At 38.5% G+C, this 24684-nt stretch overlaps 1 long non-coding RNA gene across 1 annotated transcript in view; it reads right to left on the reverse strand.

The window, feature by feature from the left end:
- Positions 1 to 2821: 2821 nt before the first annotated feature.
- The window catches only part of LOC309696077, a 55776-nt gene continuing 33913 nt past the window's right edge, over positions 2822 to 24684 (reverse strand). The window contains exons 2-4 of the long non-coding RNA XR_014273324.1: positions 19784 to 19857; positions 19012 to 19168; positions 2822 to 3699 (exon numbers count right to left, since the gene is read on the reverse strand). This is a non-coding gene — a long non-coding RNA (uncharacterized lncRNA). The remainder of the gene's footprint in view (positions 3700 to 19011; positions 19169 to 19783; positions 19858 to 24684) is intronic.

A 24684-nucleotide genomic window follows, 5' to 3' on the forward strand; every position in this document is an offset into this window, starting at 1 on the left:
AGACAGCGGAGTTCAAGCTTTTCCACGTAATGAGAAACTTACTGGAGAAAGTTGATATGCCTTTATTTATGGTCACAAAGTATAAATGATTTGGAAGTGCTACAGGCTGGTGGATTGTCCAGGGTGTACCCTACCTCCTGCCCCACTACTGCTCTTGTGTGTTTTGTCTGTACTGGCAGGGCTGTGGTGTTTTTTTTTCAAGATCTTCTTGCGGATAGAAATTTTTGTGGTGCTAAAGGTACATGTGGATGACTGACAATGAATATGACACCTGAAACAAATGCAGAACATCACATTTGCAGAGGCATGATGCAATTTACTATACATCTGAAAATCTAAAGATTTGGGATTTGTTTAAAAAAAAAAATGTTAATAGTTGTAGTATGTGTGACGATGCTAATTTTTGTTGAGCTCCCTCCACCCATTACAGAGGAGATAGAATGCATATATACATACACTATGATCATTAAGATCATGATCAGCAAGATGCTGTGGTTACTTTGTGAACAGACACTACTGTGTGTTTAGTGTTCTTAGCACCTCAGTCACATCTAACTGACCTATGAGGTCTGCTTTCAAAGCAACAGGATGGCTATAATACTGAGCTTGAGGCCACAAAACAAGACTTCACAAACAAATGACATCACACTGGCTACATCCTCTTTATGTCCAGTCCTTAGCTCGGTGGTTCGCAGTTGGAGTATGTGATGTTGAGAAACATCCTATCCTGTCTAAAATTTCAAAATTGATGTATTTATACTTTTATAAATATTTAAAAAATTTCATGATCTGGTATATTTTTTGGCTAATCCATTGAAGTGAATATCTGAAGGAGATCTTTACTTCTCTCAAGAAAGAATGACAGTTGACAGTTGCCCCGAGGTAGTTCCACCGCCCTGTTCACAGTGGCCTAATATAACCTGAGGTGTTATAAAGATAGAGATGTTTTAGTGGGTCACATGTTTACACTTACAGTGTACTGTTCATATCACCATGGCCCCTTGCAGTATGAATGGAATAAGGAATATCAGGGCTATAAAGATATCCTGGTTCTCCTCTATTTGGACAGGTAAAACCAAACTACTACAGCATGACTAACCTTATGAGAATGGATAACTTTCACCTCTGGAAACTTCTAACTACTGTGAGTGCTCAACTTCCAATTTTTCTTCTCGTCAGTCTGTATGACGTCATAGGGATCTCACCATATTAAGGATATCATTAATATGGTGCTTTTAGCCACAAAGCACTTCTGTTTGTGAGGGGAGCTGGAAAAAGGTTGGCTTAAACAAAGTGTCTTATTACTTTAAAACACTGGAAATAATGTATAGTGTACTCAAAATAGGTTTGACTTAAACTCAAGAGTAAATCTGCATTTTTTAAAAACAGAATCTCATTTACTCATTTCAGATTACTAATTTGTCATTACTATTATTATTATTTACTCCACCTGTTAGTGTTCCTCCTGATTACTTCTAGTAAAAGTGAGACAGCTGAGAAGCACGTCTGTTATTTGTTTGGCTATATTGGTTTACAGTAACAACCAGAAAGAGGTCTCTGTGGTCTTCTCTTGTGGCCCTAAGGTACAATAAAGAGAGTGAGCCATCTGATTGTGCCAGACTTTAACCGCTTCTTCCTTTGGCCTACTCATGCTCTACCTTTCCAGCAAGTTTCATTAAATTAGGCCTGGAGGAACAACAGTTGTCCAAAGAAGTTTCAGGGAAAGCAAGAAGGAAGTGGTTTAATCTCATAAAAACCTTCCGATTTATTGTCGTGGTTGTATTATAACATCAAATAAATCAACGGTGAAATAAAAAAATTTTTATAAATAAAAATATTTATAAGCCGACAGATCACATGGTTTGGATACGTGTACCTGTTTTGCATTTTTGTTGGCCTTCATTTTGCTCTTATTTCTTTTTTATTCCTAAGTTTTATCTCTCTGTTTCTTCTAAATGTACCTCCCTTTTAGAGACTGTGTACAATATCAGAGTTTAATTTGGAAAATGGAGTGAATTTATGATGTCTGAAGTGGAGGACGCTCTCTATTGCCGCAGTCACTTTGTGATTTAAGCCGACAAGACAGGTGGGATGCTCTGAAAGTCCCCCAAAGTGCCTCTTTTGTCTTGGTCATATTGTACACCACGGGAGGACTATCCATCATAAATTCACCTGGTGTTTTTAGTTCTTCTGTGAACAGGCTTTGAGCTGCATACTGTACTGTATATAGCCTGTATAAGCACAAAACCGAATATGAGAAAGTGCAGCCATGTCTTTTGTTGGATACAGGTCAGGTCTTATCCTTTCAGTGAAGGAGCCTTTGATTAGGCAGAGAGAATCTTGCTGTTGTAAAGACTCCTCTCAATAAAAAAAAGAAAAAGGCACCATTAGATTGTTTAAACTAGCAGCTCATTAACAATCCATAATCCACCATTATGCTTAATTTTTAAGCAGCTTCTAGTGGTTGTGGGAAACAGCATCAAGTCTTTCAGAATAAAAGGTCAAACTTTCATAAAATGTCTTTTGTTTTTAAAACTCTGCTCAGACTTCTGTTGCTTTTATTTGTACTGGTAACATTTAAGAATGATACTGGTAGATGGGATTCTAAATATCACACTATAATTTACATCCAAATATTATGTCACATTTGACCTGATCTCACTTTGACATTTAAAATATGCCTTTTGTTAAAGTTGATCCCAAAATGTGTTATTTTATTGCACTACAGACCTCGTAAAGTACGTCTGAAAGGAACAAAGAAAACAAAATGTATATTTAGAAAATATCATATTTTTCCCTTAAAAGTAAAGACTGAGTGAGAGTCAGCTGCCATGGTGGTGGTTTGTGCTTGTTAGTCTGGAATTATTACATTTGGATTTATCACATTATTAAATGTATCTTAAAACTCAATGGACCATCTACCAGAGTCCTCTAAAAAATAAAAATTCACCTTCTCCTTCACATTTATTTATTTGGGCTCTTTCATTTATTGAGATGTGTGTTTTCTGTTGCCGCAAATGACCTTTCCAGCTAAGGAAAGGTGGAATAACATGTTTACTACAGGTAGACACTTTTATTTATACTCACCAGTGACTTCATTAGTACAAGTACAAGGTTGGGTCTGCTTTTGCCATCTGAACTGCTCTAATTCTTTTTGACACAAATTCAAGGTGCTGGAAACAACAGATGTTTGTATGTACTGACATGATAGCATCCTGCAGTTGCTCCTTATTTTTTGGCTGCACATCCATGATGGGAATTTCTAGTCCCCTCAAACTGAATTGAGATCTGAGGACAGTGGAGGCTATTTGATAACAGTTTATTCATTTTTGTGTTCAAGAAACCAGTTTTAGATCATCTGAGTTTTGTGTCATGGTGTGTTATCCTGCTCGAAATAGCCATTAAAAGATGGGTACATTCTGGTCATAAAGGGTTGGATATGGTCAGCAACTGGTTGCTATACTGGTGACCAACTTGTGACTGGTCAGCCTGCTTAAGTAGGCTGTAGAATTAAAACAATGCTCAGTTTATATTAATGGACCCAAAGTATGCCGAGAAAATATTCCCCAAACCATCACACTATGTTGAGTGTTGTTTACACGAAATTCTGAGCCTGGCATCCAAATGTCACAATGAAATCGAGACTCACCAAAACCAGGCGATTTTCTTCCTTTCTTCTGTTGTCCAGTTTTTGTCAGCCTGTGTGAAATGCAACATTGTGTCAGTCTTCTGTTGTTAAAAGAATTTGCTGGCTTTTTAAAAAAAATCATTGTTATGCTGATGATATTCAGCTTTATATCACTATCTTTAAATCTCAGTGTGTTTCTAAAGTTTTATCTGTACAGAATTGTTTTAACTGCATAAAATCGCGAATGTCAGATAATTTTTATTCTCAGCAGAATGAGAATAAAACACAGATCTTTAGTTGCATTTCCCAAAAACCTGATGCTGTTCATCAGAACATAGTGTTTCTCCGACTGAAAACGCCACATTCAGATGAACAGATGAACCTGGATGATTGAGCATGAAAGCATCAAGACTTAGTTGTGTTTCTTTCTCATTCATCTCAGTTTGTATTTCAGCAGTAAGTAGTTGCAACATGATCAGATAATTGTGTTAATGAGTGACTAAATGCATGTACCTAATGAAGTGTCTGGCGAGTGTATACAGTAGTTATAATAGTATAATAATAACATTATATTCATCATTCTACACTTAGGCTCATCATGCGTAATTGGGCAAATTTCCAGTTTGAAAATGAATTTTGAAAAGAAAAAACAAAATAAATGAGAAAACAAAAACAAATCAACACAAGAAGTGTACAGTAATACAAAAATATTGACAGCAAAAATATTAACCTATAAAATATGTGTGTATTTAAAACTGAAAACATTGTCAGCCATTATTAGAGAGAACTGTTTTAGAACCCAGGAGCAACACAAGAGAAAGCACAGGGTCCTCTGAGGAACCAAGAGCAAGAGGAACCAAGGTGAGTTTTTGGGAAGGAACCATAATAGTCACAAAGATGGGGTTAAAGAATCTGCCGGTTCAGATAGAGGGGGAGGAGGTGGAGGTGGTCAACAAGTACAAGTACCTCGGGCTGTGGGTGGACAATAAACTGGACTGGTCATGCAACACAGAGCACCTGTATAAAAAAGCCCAAAGCCGACTGTACTTCCTCAGGAGGCTGAGGTCTTTTAACATCTGCAGGAAGCTCCTGAGGATGTTTTACCAGTCAGTGGTTGCTGGAGTACTTTTCTATGCTGTGGTGTGCTGGGGGAGCAGCACAGCAAAGAAGGACTCATCCAGGCTGGAGAAACTGATCAGGAAGGCTAGCTCTGTGGTCGGCATGAAGCTGGACACTCTGGTGACAGTGGCAGAGAAAAGGACATTAAAGAAACTGCTGGACATTATGAACAATGCTGGGCATCCTCTGCACACGGCCATAAACAATCAGAAGAGTCTGTTCAGTGACAGGTTGCTTCTCCCCAAGACAAGAACTAACAGACTGAAAAACTCCTTTGTCCCACACGCCATCAGACTGTTTAACTCCTCTCTGGAGGGGAGAGGGAGGAGAAACAGGAGGACAAAGGAGGGGGGAACAACTAAGCTGTAGTGCCTCTTCACCTCACTGTACAATACCTTGTGCAATACTTTTTGTAAATAGTCAACAGTGCAATAGACTCAATACTTGAAATGTGCAATTCACTTGTATTTTTATTTTTTATTCCTATTTATTCTATTTATCCCCTTTGTATATTTTATTTATATTTGTTTCTGTATTTATATATATGTGTGTGTGTGTGTGTGTGTGTGTGTGTGTGTGTGTGTGTGTGTGTGTGTGTGTGTATATTTTATATATATCTATATATATATATCTATATATATATATCTATATCTATATATCTATATCTATATATCTATATCTATATATCTATCTATCTATCTATCTATCTATCTATCTATCTATCTATCTATCTATCTATATCCATCCTTCAAGCTCGGGTCCTCTACCAGAGGCCTGGGAGCTTGAGAGTCCTGCGCAGTATCTTAGCTGTTCCCAGGACTGCGCTCTTCTGGACAGAGATCTCCGATGTTATTCCCGGGATCTGCTGGAGCCACTCGCCTAGCTTGGGAGTCACCGCACCTAGTGCTCCGATTACCACGGGGACCACCGTTACCTTCACCCTCCACATCCTCTCGAGCTCTTCTCTGAGCCCTTGGTATTTCTCCAGCTTCTCGTGTTCCTTCTTCCTGATATTGCTGTCATTCGGAACCGCTACATCGATCACTACGGCCGTCTTCTTCTGTTTGTCTACCACCACTATGTCCGGTTGGTTAGCCACCACCATTTTGTCCGTCTGTATCTGGAAGTCCCACAGGATCTTAGCTCGGTCATTCTCCACCACCCTTGGGGGCATCTCCCATTTTGACCTCGGGACTTCCAGGTTATACTCGGCACAGATGTTCCTGTACACTATGCCGGCCACTTGGTTATGGCGTTCCATGTATGCCTTGCCTGCTAGCATCTTGCACCCTGCTGTTATGTGCTGGATTGTCTCTGGGGCATCTTTACACAGCCTGCACCTGGGGTCTTGCCTGGTGTGATAGACCCCAGCCTCTATGGATCTTGTGCTCAGAGCTTGTTCTTGTGCTGCCATGATTAGTGCCTCTGTGCTGTCTTTCAGTCCAGCTTTGTCCAGCCACTGGTAGGACCGAAAAAAAAAACCGAAGTTACAGTTACAGAATTGTTATATATTATATATATATATATATATATATATATATATATATATATATAATATATAACAATTCTGTAACTGTAACTTCGGTCGTTGCTGTGCTTTTTTTGGAAGTCGAATTTCCCAGAGGAACCCACCCGAGGGATTAATAAAGTTCTATCTTATCTCTCTTATCTCTTAAAATATACTAAACTTTAACTATAATTTAGTTTTTTCTGCTCATTAAAGCAAAATCCATCTTGGTGGAAGTCACCATGGGTTCATGTGATTCTTTTTTTTCCCAGATTTACTGGTTAGTAGCCACACTGCTTTATCCGCAGGGTCTCTAAGATGGGAGAGGGAGAGCTGTTCAGTCTGTTCATTAAAAGCTCCCAAGAGAGACGTCTTCCTGTCGTGGTATTGACACCACTTCAGGCCTATAAGAGTGTAGATAATTCAGAGAGGAGATGTTAGCTCATTAACAGAGCTTGTGGTTGAACTGTAGATGGTTGCAGCTGGGGAAAGAGAAAACCCCGTCCTCCTCTCAGTGATCGTTGATTGCTGGTTACCCGGAGTCATCAGTACTAGTGGTTAACCATTCATGAAATGTTATATAAAATGTCATTGTTCCACTAATGCTTTAATTGTGTGAATGAACACTAGGCTTTCTGCACACTGAATAATGTATTTATGAGTGTGCATTAATAATGAATAACATGCATAATTCATAGCTACAATAGTTCAAACTTTTTAACAGCACAGCAACATTTTAAGCAATGAAAACCAGGCAGCCAGTGTTTTGTCATCTCATTATCTCCCACTGTTACAGACTTTGGGAAAGGTGTACCGACAAACCTGCTTTTACAGGCACCGTGGGCGCTGACCTGGAGTCAGGGCTCTTGACATGATGCAAATGGTATGCAGGAATCAAAGAGCAAAAGTACCAGTCCACCCACTGTGTTGCATCTGCTCCACCAAGGTAAGAGAAGAGAGGTTGGTCAACCACTTGAACTGACCTGTATGTTATGTAGAAATATGTGGAGAAGGTTTTGAATAGAACTCGGTGGGAAAACATAGATTTGGTCTGTTAAAGAAATTCATATCATGAAAATAATAAAATTGTTTGTGTTAGGTATGAGGTGTCTGCTGAGAATTGGGATTGACCGGATTTGAGGAATTTTAAAACTTTAAAAGAAAATGGATCAATTAAATTTTAGCCTGTGACCCCACTTCTAACTACTTTTGACTCCGCCTGCTCTGGCTGAAGAACTATTACATCATTAAAATGTTGCCAACAGGTTTTTGTTAGCTCCCTTATTTGTTGAGGGAGTTTCGCTTCAGTGATAAAATATGTGTTCTGTTTTCTTTTTAATTGAGAAATCTCAGGCCTCCCAAGACACCTTTGGTTTAATGGTATTTAATAGGAATAGAACATTTGGCTTTCCTGAATGTGAAAAAATATAAACTTAGGCTTGTATTGCAGCTCCATTACTGCCCGAGTTTTTTCCTGGCTCAGATGGAATGTTTCGGGGGTGACTCACTGAAGTGAGCAGGATTAGTCTGCATACAGTAAAAGCTACATGATTTAAGCCTCCATCATTTAATAGAGGTTTATGTATTGTTCCTGTTATTTCTGACTAATGTCTACACTTACTTCTATTAGGTACGCTTATTAGATAAATAACTGCTTGTTAATGCAAATAATTAATCAGCAAACCCTGATTGCAACAGTAACTCAAAAAATGATACTTGTTACAATCAAGATATATAAAATAGGATCTCTGAAAGTGTGACAAAGACCTTGAAGCAGAAGACCACACCCGGTGCCTATCTGGAAACTAAACTTGCAGTTCTCATACGCTAATGCTTGAAGTGTGTCAGATTCATGCAACTTCTTATTTTGCATCTAGCAGATCAGGCTGTATATCTCGCTCTGCATGTCTAAACTCCCTCCGGTGACCGCAACAACTTTCGACTGACTCGAAGGCTGTTTATGAATGTAGTGATTTGTTCAATTTCTGTTTGGCAGAGTGGTGCTTTCTGGTAGCCTTGAGTGGTCTTTCTTCCATCTATACAAAAACTGCAGCCCACATATCTTTGCAGTAGGTTCTTGTATTACTAACCCCTGGTCTGTATGTGAATGCATGGTCTATTTCACTTCATGTACTTTTTGCCACAGCAGATACAATTTCTAAAATATAACTGTAATGAGAGAGAGCCAAGTGCAACCACTAAAAAAATCATAAAAGTACATTTGTGCACTTAGCATGTATACATTATGCTTATTCTGATTAGCTCTACCTGATGTTTTCTATTTTTGGTCTATCAGTCTTAACACATCTGTTGAAGTAACACAGGTAAAATAGGTATTCAGTAACACAATAAAAAAGAAATACATCATGCCACTAGAGAACGTTCCCATTCAATAATAAAGCCCAGAAAAGCATCAATCCATACAGCAATATCCAAACTGTACCTACTGCTCTTTTTTCCCAGCTTCTGTCCATGCATGGAATGGAAGCATGGAGAAGTTTTAACTTGCTCGCTGGGCTCAAATATTATCTTCATGCTTCCATTTCCTGTGTAAATGTATGTAATAAGGTGATCCACTAGTGTCCGGAGGCGATCATAGCACAACAATACCAAAGCACATCTGTCATGAAATCCATGGATGTGGTCCTGCCAGAGTTCCCCGGTGAATTTCTATAAGCCCCTGCAAGCTTCGTCCCATTTCAGCTGAGCAAACCACAAGAGATGAAGGGGGCAGAGGGCGCTGCTAGATGTGCTCCAACTGCCAATGGGAAATGTCAGTCCCTCTCACAGACAAGGAATAACAAATAGCCTCTTGAGTGTCTTGACAAGCGATGGCGGCTGCAGCAAACTTACCCCACCCCCATCCATAGGGAATTATGCGTGACGTGAGAAAGAGCCTCCTGCTACCTGAGAAATGTCTCATCTAGTGCTTGAAGACATTTTGACAAGAGTATATTACATATTTCATTGCATCTCTCAGGTAATTCAGTCAACATCAAGAGTCATAAACAGGAAAGGTGTTACATTATTTACTTTCAGTCTGACATCTCAACATCCCACTTATTATTTACATCACTCTACGCTGTCAGGGGCAGGAATAATTGTCCTCCTTTAATTCCATATTTTACATTTTAGTCTGAAATCCCTACAAATATGCTGTACTTCTGGGTTTTCACTCAGAACTGTCCAATTTATTAGCTTTTTTTATAGGTGCTAAATGTCACCCGAAGTCATTTCCTGCAACAGTAAACACTTTCTTAGCTTTTAGAAGTGTTTACAGCATCGCACAGCAGGTTTGTGCATATTAAAGGAAATCTTCAGCGATGGCAGCTTGAGCTGGAGCATTTTGGTGACACAGAAATTACTGTGATTTTACACTTCAAACCACTCTGAAGGCACGATCCTTTTTCAGTATTTGTCACAGTGACATTTTAAAAATCCATTAATTAGTACAGTGCAAGGCCTTAATTTGTACACTGAGATACCATAGTAGAATTTAACACTACTTTTTAAAGTAATCTAACACTGTTGAGGAAGTGCTGTCATGTTAATAAAGCTGTATATCTAAAAATAATACATTTCCCGCTTCACATCGAGACCTTTGCTCTTATTTACTTCAGTTCATATTATGTATCATCTCATATTTAAAGAAAGAAGGTAATCAAACTAAGCATTTTATTAGCTGTGCCTTAAATCATCAACTTTATTTATTAAGATTTAAACTGAAGCTGTCAACTAATGGGAATTCCTTTTCAAGGTCAAAGAAGAAAAGGAACAGCTGATTAACTGAACACTAACGATGGCTGCAGTCTGGTAAGCCTTTTGCAGGTGCTGTGCATACTTAGCATTTTAAATGAATTAATGGAACTCATGCTGGTGATTGGATGAATGTATTGGTGAGGTTATTTTTCATTGTGTGTTGCTTGGTGAGCCTTTTCACTCAGGCAGTTCTGGGCAGTAAAAACTGTTGTTCCCACATGCTTGGGCAACATGGTGGAACAGTGATTACTACTTCAACCAGAAGATTCAGGTTTTATTCTATTGGTTAGAGGAGCATGCAGCGGTACTAACAAAGATTTTTACTTTTATTTTATTTTTTCAGTGGCTGAATCAACTTCAAAAGTCTCGGATTTCCTCCAGTTCTTGTGAATGTGATGGCAATGACAGGATCTGAGCAATCACAAATAATGGTAAGTGTACTGACTTATAATATTAGAAAGTATTAGGATAAATGCATAATACAGGCTAAAAGTAAGACAACTGCTACAGAGAAATCAGCAGAATGAGTGTGTATGGGAAGAAAGCGTGTGCACTTTAAGCGCTTTTGGTCAGTAAAACTGGCCAAGATCTAGAACTGGCAATAAGCTGAGAGTGAAGAAGTGACTTGGATGAGCGAAGAAACATTTCTGCCACTGAAAATACTACGTCCAGATGAACAGGATCAACTTGTTGGAATGGCCAAGAATCAGAGTAATAATAAAGTCTAGTCTATTTGAAGGCACAAAAGAAATGGCAAAATGTAGATTGTGTGAGTTAACAGACTGATCAATATCACAAATCTATTATTAAGACATGGGAGATTCGGATGGATTATAATCGAGTATTTCATTAAGATTTTTCGATCTTTCAGCTGCAGCATCTGTGGTTTTAAACAATCTATAGCAAGTAAAGATGAAATATAAAAACAGAATTCAAATGTAGGCTTGGTCTATATGCAAATTTGATACAATGTCAACAACTCAGGTTGTATCGAATTTGAAAACACATAATTCAAAAACACATAAATATGCCTGACACCCTTAAACGAAGCAGCATCTGGCTGCAGTTTAAAGACTTTTTTGTCTCAGTCTTGGTCTCGCCTCGACTTTGTCTTGGTCTTGACTCAGTCTGTCTTGGTCTTGGTCTCAATACCCTCTGGTCTTGGTATTGTCTTGGTCTTGTAGTTCCTCCTGAACTACAATCTAGAATTAGTCAAACTTCTGGAACATTTCTAAGCAGCCAGCTATAGTCAGCTGAACGGAAGACAATTGTTTATGCATTTGTGTCATCACGCCTAGATTACTGTAATGCTCTATATACCAGTGTAGTTAGATCGTCTCTTATGTTTCCAAGCTATAAAAATATGCTGGTGCAAGACCCATACACATGATACTAAGCACGCTCACATTACTCCTTTTCTTTTAGTAGATTTTGGAATTGGTTTTAAAATTATTGTACTTAAATATAGAGCACTAAATGGAAAAGTTTCAGACTATTTATCTCCTCTGATTTGGTTGTTCCTCATGCAAGAGTGAGAACTGGGGATGCAGAGCCTTTCAGTCAGTGGCACCAACAGTTTCCCACTCCAGCACTCGCTTAGCTGACTCATTTAAAAATCAGTTAAATTGATTGTTAGATTGTTGCTGATGTTAACTGTTTTCAGGTTTATTATATTCTGTATTGTTCTGTATTTTAACTTTTTTTTTGTATTGCTACTAACTGAATTTAAATTCTCTATTAATTGCATTGTAATTATTCCTACATTTTTATCTTTTGATTATACAGCACCTTGTGACTACTGTGTAAAAACACTATCAAAAATAACTTTACTTATTGCTTTCTTACTTAATTGGTGGTATTACTATCAGCCTCAGCTGTTAGTTACATTCCTGTAAAAGACTTGATATGTGTGTGCAGAAATGCATTTACATCACATGAGTAGAAGGAGGATATGCTGCCAGATGTCAGCTAACATAATTTCTGTAATTTTTACTGTAGAAGATTTTAATTATGTGTAATAGTAATTGTTGTTTAGTTGTCATATATTTAAACAGCTCTATTTGGGATGAATAGAAATACTTGTGTTAGCCTTTTCATGGGCTGTCAACTTGTCCAAAGGGCGCTCCACTACTTGCCCAATGTCAGCTGTGTTCCAGTCCCACTGAACCCTGGTTGAATAAGTGATTAAGAAAATGGATGGATGAAGGTTTTATTCTGACACATCATATTTTTGTTTTTTTTCCTGCCTAAATTTTCTCCAATCACATCCAGGCCAAACTGTGTGCTAATTATATTATAAATGACTTTTCTAAATTGCAATTGACAGTAGATTAATTAAAATTAAACCACTAGATGTCAATATTGTTTCGTTTTTTAATGTGCATAATTCCCTGGGATTGGAACTTTACTCAGTTTTAATGAATATTGTTTATTAATTTGAATTGTTTGCAGCATTATGTGACAGTCGCACTGGAATACCCAGGGCCATTTCATTCAAATAAAGCCAGCTGCCACAATGCAGAAGGTCAAGTTACAGAGTGACCAGAATTGAAAGATTCTCTGCATGAGCTGCCCGAGGATAGCTACAGCAACATGTCTCTACCGTCAGTATTTTGATGTGTGTGATGAGTGCGCACATGTCTTTTTTTTTTGAGTCAGTTGTTGGAGCTCAGTAACCTTGCCTTTTCTTGGTGTAGCCCTCTATTTGGCCGGTGACAGCGGTTATCACTGAACACTAAATACAGGGAGTGCAGAATTATTAAGCAAATGAGTATTTTGTCCACATCATCCTCTTCATGCATGTTGTCTTACTCCAAGCTGTATAGGCTCGAAAGCCTACTACCAATTAAGCATATTAGGTGATGTGCATCTCTGTAATGAGAAGGGGTGTGGTCTAATGACATCAACACCCTATATCAGGTGTGCAGAATTATTAGGCAACGTCCTTTCCTTTGGCAAAATGGGTCAAAAGAAGGACTTGGCAGGCTCAGAAAAGTCAAAAATAGTGAGATATCTTGCAGAGGGATGCAGCAGTCTCAAAACTGCAAAGCTTCTGAAGCGTGATCATCGAACAATCAAGCGTTTCATTCAAAATAGTCAACAGGGTCGCAAGAAGCGTGTGGAAAAACCAAGGCGCAAAATAACTGCCCATGAACTGAGAAAAGTCAAGCGTGCAGCTGCCAAGATGCCACTTGCCACCAGTTTGGCCATATTTCAGAGCTGCAACATCACTGGAGTGCCCAAAAGCACAAGGTGTGCAATACTCAGAGACATGGCCAAGGTAAGAAAGGCTGAAAGACGACCACCACTGAACAAGACACACAAGCTGAAACGTCAAGACTGGGCCAAGAAATATCTCAAGACTGATTTTTCTAAGGTTTTATGGACTGATGAAATGAGAGTGAGTCTTGATGGGCCAGATGGATGGGCCCGTGGCTGGATTGGTAAAGGCCAGAGAGCTCCAGTCCGACTCAGACGCCAGCAAGGTGGAGGTGGAGTACTGGTTTGGGCTGGTATCATCAAAGATGAGCTTGTGGGGCCTTTTCGGGTTGAGGATGGAGTCAAGCTCAACTCCCAGTCCTACTGCCAGTTTCTGGAAGACACCTTCTTCAAGCAGTGGTACAGGAAGAAGTCTACATCCTTCAAGAAAAACATGATTTCCATGCAGGACAATGCTCCATCACACGCGTCCAAGTACTCCACAGCGTGGCTGGCAAGAAAGGGCATAAAAGAAGAAAAACTAATGACATGGCCTCCTCGTTCACCTGATCTGAACCCCATTGAGAACCTGTGGTCCATCATCAAATGTGAGATTTACAAGGAGGGAAAACAGTACACCACTCTGAACAGTGTCTGGGAGGCTGTGGTTGCTGCTGCACGCAATGTTGATGGTGAACAGATCAAAACACTGACAGAATCCATGGATGGCAGGCTTTTGAGTGTCCTTGCAAAGAAAGGTGGCTATATTGGTCGCTGATTTGTTTTTGTTTTGTTTTTGAATGTCAGAAATGTGAATGTGGAGATGTAATATTGGTTTCACTGGTAAAAATAAATAATGTAAATGGGTATATATTTGTTTTTTGTTAAGTTGCCTAATAATTATGCACAGTAATAGTCACCTGCACACACAGATATCCCCCTAAAATAGCTAAAACCAAAAACAAACTAAAAACTACTTCCAAAAACATTCAGCTTTGATATTAATGAGTTTTTTGGGTTCATTGAGAACATGGTTGTTGTTCAATAATAAAATTATTCCTCAAAAATACAACTTGCCTAATAATTCTGCACTCCATGTATGGCTGTGATCCTCAGAGCCTTCTAGTAATGCTGAAAAATATTTTACATATCCTCTTTGCTGTTGTTGCTTGAAATAACTGCATTAAAATCAAGCTAGCTTGAAAGCAATTTGTAGTAGGTTAACTGCCGACAAGGCCCAATCAGCCGCTCAGCTGGTAATGTCATCATTAATCCAAGCAGAGAACACAATTATATAGTTAGTCACATATAGTGGCCTTGTGGTTCCACTCCAACTTAAGTCAGAGTTTTTGGTTGTAGTCATCATAAAACATGTAGCAAACAACATCATGAATGTGAATGTATGAAGTAGAAAACAACTAAACAAGTCTAGCCATACATATAAAGAGTATCAGCCAATGGAGACTGTTAATAATAGCTGGGAGATATGTCTTCACACCAGTGGAGGAAATAGCACACACTTATCACCACACATGCACCCCATGTTTTGGACCACTATTGACCCATTCATCCATCCATCCATCCATCCATCCAATCATTGTCTTCTACTTATCAACTAATACTACTTAATTCAAAAAAGCTAATCTAACAACAACAACTAAACAGTTAGTTGAGCGCAGTCTAATGGGTAAATTTAAAGACTGTGCAAGTGTTTAAATTTGAGGGCTATTTTAAACTGTCAGTCAGAGTCTTGAATAACCCAGTTGTAGTTTCTTTTTTTGACAACCTATCATTAGCAATGCTAGTCCCAGCACCCTTCTTCCTATGCAGGTTCATGTCCACATGCCTGGCTATGTAACAGTTTGCTCTGACAAAGGCTAAATACAATCGTTCATTACTGCTGTAATCTGTCTTACTTTCCACTTTGTCTTTGTGTTCAACTTTCCATCACACAGAGAGAGAGAACGCTGCAGGGGTGCGGGCGTGTGCCAGCACTGCAGCCCTGCCTAATGGAGGATGGCTGCAACACATTTTAGTGAGTTAATGTTTAAACATCTAATCAACTAGTCATGCACATCCTTAATAAATGTATATAATAAATATATATAAAATAAACTACAAAATATACATTAGAAGAAGAGAAGGAAAATGAGTTAACTATAATACAAAAATAGAAATAATTAGTCCAAACCACTGTAATATCACACATTAAATATAGTAAGGAACCTCCATCAAAAGTACATCAACAAGTCCTTGTTCATGCCCCAAGGATTTTTCAAAAGTAAATAATCTAAAAAACAGACTTTATCATCTTTGATTCCTGCAAAGAGACAGAAATGTTTGATGTTTCTTTTTAAAATGTCTTTCTGCAGCCATGACTGTGCATAGAATTTTGTTCATTTAAAAGGAATGGGTCAGGGATGAATGAATAATGCATGAAGACATGTACATTTGGACAGATGATGGGACTACATTAAAGGTCTCGGGGTCACCAAAATGAATATATTCATTATGTCAAATTCATGTTTGTCTTATCCCAATTAGTGCAGATACCTGGGTGAAATGCACACAGAGAGACGAATGAGGGCAAAAGACTTGTTTTCTTGTTAAAGGAAAAGAGAATTTTCAGTTCCAGTGCTTTGTCAGGCTAATGGGAAAATAACAATAGAGTGGAAATTAAGCAGAAAATGCTGATATGACTTTTACTTTGTTATTTTTGTCAGATAATGGATTTATTCTATTGCACCTGCAGGCGACTTTTACTTTGACATATTTAAAGGACAGACTAGTTTACCATTTCTTCACTCCTCTCAAGAACACTCGCTCGTTAGTTTAGTATAAAAGTTTAGGTGTAGTGTACAAAGTGCACTATACTGAATTTATTGAAATTTGCCCTCAAGCCAAAGTTACACAAGAGAATTTTGTGTATACAAGTTGTTTCTGAAGAGAAACATAATACTGAAACCACATGCACACAAGGTTACATTAAAATGAAAGAGTCTGAGCTCACCAAGCTTATTATACAAGCTTAAAAAAAAGTAAGACTAATTAGTCTGCACTGCATTGCAAAACCAGTGCAGTTTCTTTAATTTGCTTTCTGCATACCCCGAACATTTAACTCTTGTTTCAGTCTTAACATGATGTATGTAGACATGAAATTCATATTTAAGAGCTTCTTTTGATTTATTTATTTTTATAATGAATGCTTGAAAAACAAGTGCTCAAAGTTAAAGTTAAATGTTGCAATTAACAATTTGGGCTTGTGGTGGCAGTGTTATCTCATTTTGACAGTTCCCAAACCAAAGCTTTTATATTGTGGAAACGCTAACTGCCAGGCAAAGTCACAATACTGATGTCAGCTACATACACTTTGAACTCTGTGTAGTTCAAACACTGCAACTGCGTTGTACTGACATGGAAGCTTGCTCTACAAAAGTTGGTTAGCTAGCTGCCTGGCTGACTAGCTAAGGTGGCCATAGTCATAGTGAAAACTTACTGGTGTAAAATACTGTGTCCTAAGAGTAAAGCAAAAAAACAAAACAAAAACAAATTAGTAGCATGCAGGTGGAAAGAGGAGGATGGGTTGAAGGTCTGTGCGATCTTGTAGTCTGATTTGTTTGTTGATCCCTTCAACTTGCCACAGGAGAACAGGGACAGAAGACAGAGAAGGGAGGAGTGCAAATAAATGTACAGAGACTCAGTGAACTGCATCAGTATGTATTTGTGTGTGTGTGTATATGAACTATAATATGTGTATGTGTGATAAATGCCACACAGAAGAACTGCCATCTCACTTGCTCTTACAGACAGGATGGGCCGATTGTGTCATCCAGGAAAACAAACAGCTTGTAGAAATATTTCTTGAAGGCAGAACTGTCAGGTGTCAGAAATTCTTTCAGTAAAAACCTCATTCGGCTGAGATCCAGTTTTTACGTTTTCCAATTTGAATGTTCAAGAAAGAGTGTCCTGATGCATTAAAAATAACAAGCCCTGTTTTCATAATCTTAATCAATAGCCTAATTCTTAATCAGCAGCTGCTGATATATAGGTTTGATGGAAACTAAATTTCTTAATAATTCGATATTGAATCCATTACTCATTTTGGTTGTGTTTAATTTCTGCTTCCTGACACACAAAAGATTTCCACAAGGTTCTATGACCAATATTCCTCTTTATACCTGCTTCCCTGATGCAGTATTGCTAAAAAAACACCCCAGAATATATTTCCATTGCTATACAGATGATGCTCAGTAATATTTATCTATGAAGCAAGATACAAATCAATTAGATAAACTACAGAAATGTCTTAAAGCCATTCCTAAATGACCTAAAATGTTCTACCTCTAAATTCTGACAAAAGTGAGGTAATTGGATCAGAAACTAACTAGATAGACACTCTGAATGGCTTTGCTTTTAGCATTAGTGTGTGGAAACCTGAAGCTACTTTTCAAACAAACACTCTGTTTTAGAGTGATGCTGAAAAATTAGTTCATCAGTTTGCTACTTCTATGTTAGGATATTGTAATTCCTTATTAACAGACTGTCCTAAGATTTCACATCACAGAGTACTAACAGGGACTAGAAAGAGACATCATATTCTATATCACTGTCTCTTCACTGGCTCCCTGCTAAATTTGAAACTAATTTTTAAGCCCTTCTCAAGGAAGCCTTACCTTTAAGACCTCATAGTACCATATTATCCTAATAGAGAACTCAGCCATCAGACTTCAGGCCTACTGGTGGTTCCAAAGATTTCAAGCCCCTCTCCTTTTGCACCACCTCCTAGTTTGGGTTTAGGACACAGACTCTCTCTACTTTGAAAATTTGAAAACAACCTTAATTTTTGATAAGACTGCATCTAGTGAACCTGAACAATCTGCTAGTTCCCAAAGTGCAGTGAACATTACTTTTTTCATTTAGCTATTTTCATTATAATTGTGTTTATATGCTGCTATTGAATGCCATTAACTTTTATCTCCTCTCTTGTGTATTTTGTGCTCATTTGTTTTGTTTTTTTTTAACTCTGTAGGTTCTCTTTTTTTCTATCTTTTCCCAGTATCCCCCCAACAAGTCACAGCCGTTGACTGCCGTTTCCTGAGCCTCGTTATGCCAGAAGTCTCTTCCTGTTCCCACCATTGCCTAGTGCTATTCTTAGGGAAATGTCTAATTGCTGGATTTCTCTCTTTAAGGCTGAAGGGGTTTAATTTGCAATATAAAGTGCCTCGAGAGCACTTGTGGTGAACTCATACACTATAAATGAAACAGGGAAATTTGATAGACAGGTGATAGGTATATTATTTTGTTCTGTTTTATTTTGTTCTTTATGTTTATCTTTTGATGTTCTTGTGTGCTAAGGTCAGAGGTGGGAGGTAATGAAGAAAAAATACTTTGTTACTGTACTTAAGTAGAATTGTCGGGTATCTGCGTCTCTGTTGTTTCCTGTTTTACTTTGACAGTCTGTGTCTTATGTCATTGTATTCTGTTTTGCTTCCTCCGTGTCTCGTCATGTCTAATTAGGTTCTGCTGTGTCTCCCTCCTGTTGTGCATTTCCCTCGTTGCCTTGTGTATGTATATATAGCGTGTGTTTCCCCCTGTCCTGCGTCGGATCATCTGTGGTTTCCCCTGTGTTACTTCTGGTCATCAGCCCCGTGTAGCTCCCCCCCTGCTTTTCCAGGTTTTTTGCAGTTCTGTTTCCAGTTTCATGTTTAGTCATTTCCAGTTTAGGGTTTTCTTTGTATTCCTCAGTTCCCTGTTTCCCTTGTGTTTTGTAGTGTTTTTGCAATCAACAGTAAAGGCTCACCTTTTGTTAAACATTCACCTCTGCCGTCCGCGCTCCCTCCGTCACCGTGACACTTTAATATTTTTCTTGTAGGTTTCTTTTCTCTGAAACAAACCTGTCCAGGGAGCACCTCGCCCCTTACCCTCTGGCAGGTGGAATAGGTCCCTCCTCTGCAACCCTGAGGATGGATGGATGGATTGTCATGGCATGCCTTAGTTCTGTCTCATGTCTCTCTACCTCTAATTATCCTGATTATCTTAACATGTGTGTGGTTACTTTCTCCTGTGTCTTATTCCCTAAGCAGTTCCCTGTATATAAATAGTTCAGTTTTTCCCTCAGTCCTTGTCGCAGTTAGAGATGGGCAAAGTGAGGTTTTGTGAAACAGTAATTATGATCATCAACATGATTTGGAGAAACCCCCAAACAACAAAGCAAGAAAAAACTGTGAGATTGTTAAAGATGGCAAGCTGTGAATGTAATGTGTTTAAAATGCTAATTTTCCTCTGTTGTATTAACATTTCATTGGTAATTCAGTGAAATGCACTGCAATATAATGTAACTATCACAGTCTGTTTCTCATAAACTCAATTAATACGGTCTCTCACTAGCCGATCAATTAATATATTACTAACTTTACTAAGCTATCACACATTAAATCTCCCTGACACTATCGTCCTGTGACATAAAAACCCCTTTAAGTTTCAAATGTGTTCGGTTGATTTTAAGTTTGGGTAGGCTGACATCATATTAAACCTTATGGATTAAGAATGAGATGTCCACCTTAAAAGCTCACCTTTTTAATTGTAAGACAACCTCTTCCATACTGCATCTGGGTCTTCACCCCTACATTTCACCCAACATCCATACCTGGTGAAAGACATTACATCTCCTTCGAATGATGTTTCCTGGTACTTCGTGTTAACTGTAGTGTATCGTTAAAAAAAAAATCAGAGGCTGTCTAATGCCGGGTGCTTAAATATGCTTAAATATGTTACACATAAAATTTGTACTTCAATAATAATAATAATATTTTTGTACTTCAAAATATTATTGTTCGCCATATGTGACTGAAAATTCCTTGTGCTTGCTTTCTCTTCAATATGCTTTTTCTTCTTCGTCTGCCCAGCAGCTCATTAGCTGGAAATTCTGTGGGTAGGTCTACTTGTGTCACCAGCCACAAATGGATACAAGTGCCATGTTATAGAGCACCTGACTGTAGATATCAATTTGTAGTAAGGTAAGTCAATAAAACCTGTAGCTCTATATTTTGATAGGTAATTATTAGCATTTTAGACTATTTTCACATTCCTGTTTATGCACGGAACAAATTGCCTCGTGTTTCATCACCTCTGCTGTCAAAAATGAGGCAATTTAATGAAAAAGATCAGAAAAAAATTGCTTTGTACGTGATCCCACACATAAGCATGTGTTAAGTTGCTATTTTAAATTGCTCATTGAAAAACAAATCCATAAGAACAGAATCCGAGCTCGTCGTAAACTCAGAGAGTGTATGATAATGGATTCTCTATTTTAGCCCTGATAAACCAACAAACACAATGATAATGTGATGATGTGTGCTATAACTGATGGCTGGCTGGAGGCAGGAGGATATATGAGCAAGGGATTCATTTTATCATTATGAAGAACTGAACACACGGCTTAGTTGTGGGAACCTTTATATATGGTAGCATAAGCAATAAACATTTGCCTTTATGCCTTGTAGCACACGTTTTGCTATCCACTTAATGTTGCAACTCTTTCCAGACCTTCTTTCAGTGCCTGCTGTGCTGTAGCCTAGTCTGTGTGTGTTTGTGTGTTTGTGTGTGTGTGTGTGTGTGTGTGTGTGTGTGTGTCCAACCCTGTACTTATCATATAAAAGAAGAAGTTAGTCAATAGATGCATGCAAGATGCCACTCTCCTCCTCGCTTGCCTCTCTATCCTACAGGTGTGCCAAAAACCACACCCCACTGCCACATTTTAAGCTTTTTATGGTGGCTGTTTTTGTGACAAAACAGTGCCTGAGACAATTTCTGCTTAAGAAAAGACATGAAACAGAAGAGTGGGCAGCCTAAATGAATGGGAACTTAATGAATGGACCAGCTATTTATTCTTGACGATAGAAACTTCTTGCTTTAAACTTTTCAGGCTTTCAAAAGGGAATTACTGATCTTTACTGGTTTGGCTTGATTCTGTTCAAAAAGAAGACTGTAAGAATGACACTGACGGGGATGAGGATGGACTGGAGATGTTAAAATTTGGAGGGCTACAGGATAACAATCCCTAAAATGCTATATAGGGGCATGGCTGCTCTTTAAAGTGAGAGTTCAACAACTTCACATTGCAACACATTCACACCTCAACTCTTGTCACTTGTCTTGATGAGCTGTCTGAATTGAAATGGCATTTGGCCTCAGGCTGCACTAACAATAATCCATAAAGTCATAGCAGAGAAGAAGAAGCAGATGGTGAAAACAGTCAATTTGCAATAAAGAAAGAAACAATGGTGATGTTTGCCATATTTTGGATAGCTCTTATCCCCTGTTCATTTAGCTTCACTGTTTTTGTGTTTCCAACGGTTTTGTTTTCGTGTTCTGCTGTCCATATACATACCCCACTTCATAGAAAACTTTTGCAACTGGCCAAATCAAACAGTTTTATACAGAATAACTGTGGCTGTTTCGCTCTGCCTGTTTAGGTGTGTAGTGAACCTATAAGCTTCAGAGCTGCTGTTTGTGACAGTGTCTTTGATAGGGATAGAGCCAGGGGTTAAAGTGGGATTTGGCTGGTGGAGGATCCCTAAGTTTCTTTGTAGCAGTGCAGCAGGGGAAAATAACTCACTCAGAAATAAGTCACGTAATAATTTCTGCTGTGAGCTCCAGTAGATTTGTTTTCTTGTGAACAGGCCATGGTCAGCTGAGCTGTGCTGGTGCTCTCTACAGATTTAGTCACAACATTCTGCAATTTATAAACCTACGACTGTAGAAAACATTCACATGTGCTTGACATTATACCTGCTTTCCAGCCGCCAACCAGTAAAAAACTAATACAAAGGTGACATTTCCCAGGTTAACAGAAGCAAGTCCTGTTGCTCTGAAGCTATATTTAAACACACACGGTCACTTATATTGGCAGTTATTTAAAGAGCTGTCTAAATGAACTTTCATAAATAAGAGAAAGATCTTATTTAATAGTAGTTCATAGTAGTAATAGTAGTTTATATTATCAGATTTATTTACTGATTACCTGATGGAGGTGGATTCATTTTCTAGATTATTCCAGGCCCCTTTATGCCCCTGCTCATAATGTTTCTTATTAAAATTGGGCGTTGTTTAAAACCTACATAAACTGATTTGTTCCAGCATTTTTTTTTATACAATCATACAAATATAAAGACACCAATTGTAGAACACTTCCTCACACAATGATTCAGACATTTAATTCTCTGATGTCTGAAATTTAAAGCAACAGGAAGGGAAAGCCAGAGTCTTTTCCTGAGCCTCTTTAGTCCATGAGCTTATCAATGTGAAGACTGTTCCAGAGTCTACAGACATCTACAACATCAAAAAGGGTGCTGTAGTTGTAGAAAAAAACATCGGAGTAAGGTGGGTGATGGATGGATAGATGGGCTATTTTTTGTTTTATTGCACCGTGCATGCATGGCACTTTGAATTGGTTTGAAAGTTGCATTTTTCTCTGAGCAAGGCACCCAGGATAAAAGACCCGAGTTCTATCACTGATTGTAACAGAAACTCATACTGCTGTTTTCTATAATTTAATTACATGAGCAAGACTTTGCATAAGTGAAACAGTCATGTATTCATACAGGTATTTTGTCTAGGTTCAATCAAATATTCAGCCTTTTCATGAATCCCCAAATGTTTCTCTAACCGAGGCCCAGAACATATGCTCAAATATATTACAATTAGAGTAGAACGAGCTTTCAAAATAAGTCCCATTGAATTGTTGCTGAAATTAAACTCCAGCTTGGGTGACTGTCTTTTATATCACATTAATAGTGGTGCAGCACAGTGAAACGATGGCATAACTGCTGATTAGAATGGTGCTTTTCCACATGAGTACGACAGGAAGCACACGCCGGCAGTTTTCTAATCGCTCTGCGCACCGTCGCGTGGGATTACGGGGATGAACTGTTTGCTCCGGATGAAAATTGAGGTAAATCAATTTTCCATTTTCTTTTAGGACTTCACTTCTATCTGGTGTCAAGCTAATGACAGCACAAGCCACTGGGACAGGAGTCATTCATCAAAGGTGTTTAAAAGCAAACGCAGAGCGGGATCCTCTCTCTTCGCTCATTAGTTCAAACAAAATTACTTCTGAGGAGAGCTGCTGGCAGCTATCATGCTCGGCTTTTACAGGGTGGCGAAGGCTGGGGGTGCTGAGTGGGAATGAATGAATTGCATAAATAAAGACAGTAACCTCCCACTTTGATGTTGTAATGTGCCACAGAAGTGATGGATGTCAGAAGTACTCAGGATTGGGACAGATACCAGAGAACAAAATGTTAAAAAATAAATAAATAAGAGCGAAAAGTGGCACTATAGCCTCGAGATGGGTTTGGCATGCATCAGTTCTTTCTTTTGTCTCTTTCTGGACCAAAAAATTTCACCTTGGTGACAAACTACAAGAGAAAAACCAGAGTGACAGGACAAACATGACAAATGCAGACATGAAGGGTTGAAAAGTCTGATGAGTTTGAAAAGTATATAAATTATACAGTATGACTCTGAATGTCACCAGATTGGAACTGAGTCTGACAGTCTTTCAACAGGAGCACTGTTCTGCAAGGTCCATGTGCTTCTTGCTAAGCGAACTTACCTTTGTCTTTCCTTGACTCTACCAGATAGTTGTGTGCCAAAATCTGGTTCATTTTGAAGATTGGGATACTCGGGTGAGTTGCTTATCACAAAAGCTTGCAAGTCTTTTATAGTTTTCTCAGGGAGAGATATTTAATACAGCTGAGCAATTCACTACTTGAACAGCTGTGTCTTTCTTTAATGTAGAATGTTCAGGTTAGTAGCTTATTACTTAGCCTGGGGAGTCTTTCATTGCACTTCCTTGATAGAGGCTCAACTCTTTGTTTCCAAGTTTCCGAGGCAGGTTTGTCTCCCTGGGAGTGTGTGGGAGAATGGCTCAGGCAGGTACACCAAAACCAAAACAGGAAGGATGTCAAATAGGTGAGCAGATCATGAAACAATTGCAATCAGTATGTAGAGAAGGAATACTCCATAATGATATTTTGGCACTGAGTTTATGGAATACCCAAGAGTGGTTCAAAACACCCACATCATGTGAGCACATGCAGCTAATTTTGGTTCTGGTGCGTTTCATCCCACTTGCGATAGGTGGGCTACTTGCTGCTTCTTAAACAGCCTCAGAGTTTTTCTTGCAGTATTGTTTGAAGAATTCACCAAATTATTTCAGTGATGATCATGTCTGATTTTCTGGTATAATATGTAACCTTGTTAGAACTGTACAATAGTTGACAGTATAACTGTTTCACAGAATAGCGTCTACAGTATCTACAGTAGTGATGATAGCAAAATGTGGCCAATAGGTGTCACTGTGGAGATTGTTGTCAATGTAATCCCAGCAAAACTGCTTCAAACATTTCAGTGTTTTCCAAAACGTTGCTTTGCCCATTGCTGTCAGCTGCACAACATTATCACATGAAAG

Source organism: Aulonocara stuartgranti (assembly GCF_965226115.1).
Source record: "Aulonocara stuartgranti genome assembly, chromosome: 19".
Lineage (NCBI taxonomy): Eukaryota > Metazoa > Chordata > Actinopteri > Cichliformes > Cichlidae > Aulonocara > Aulonocara stuartgranti.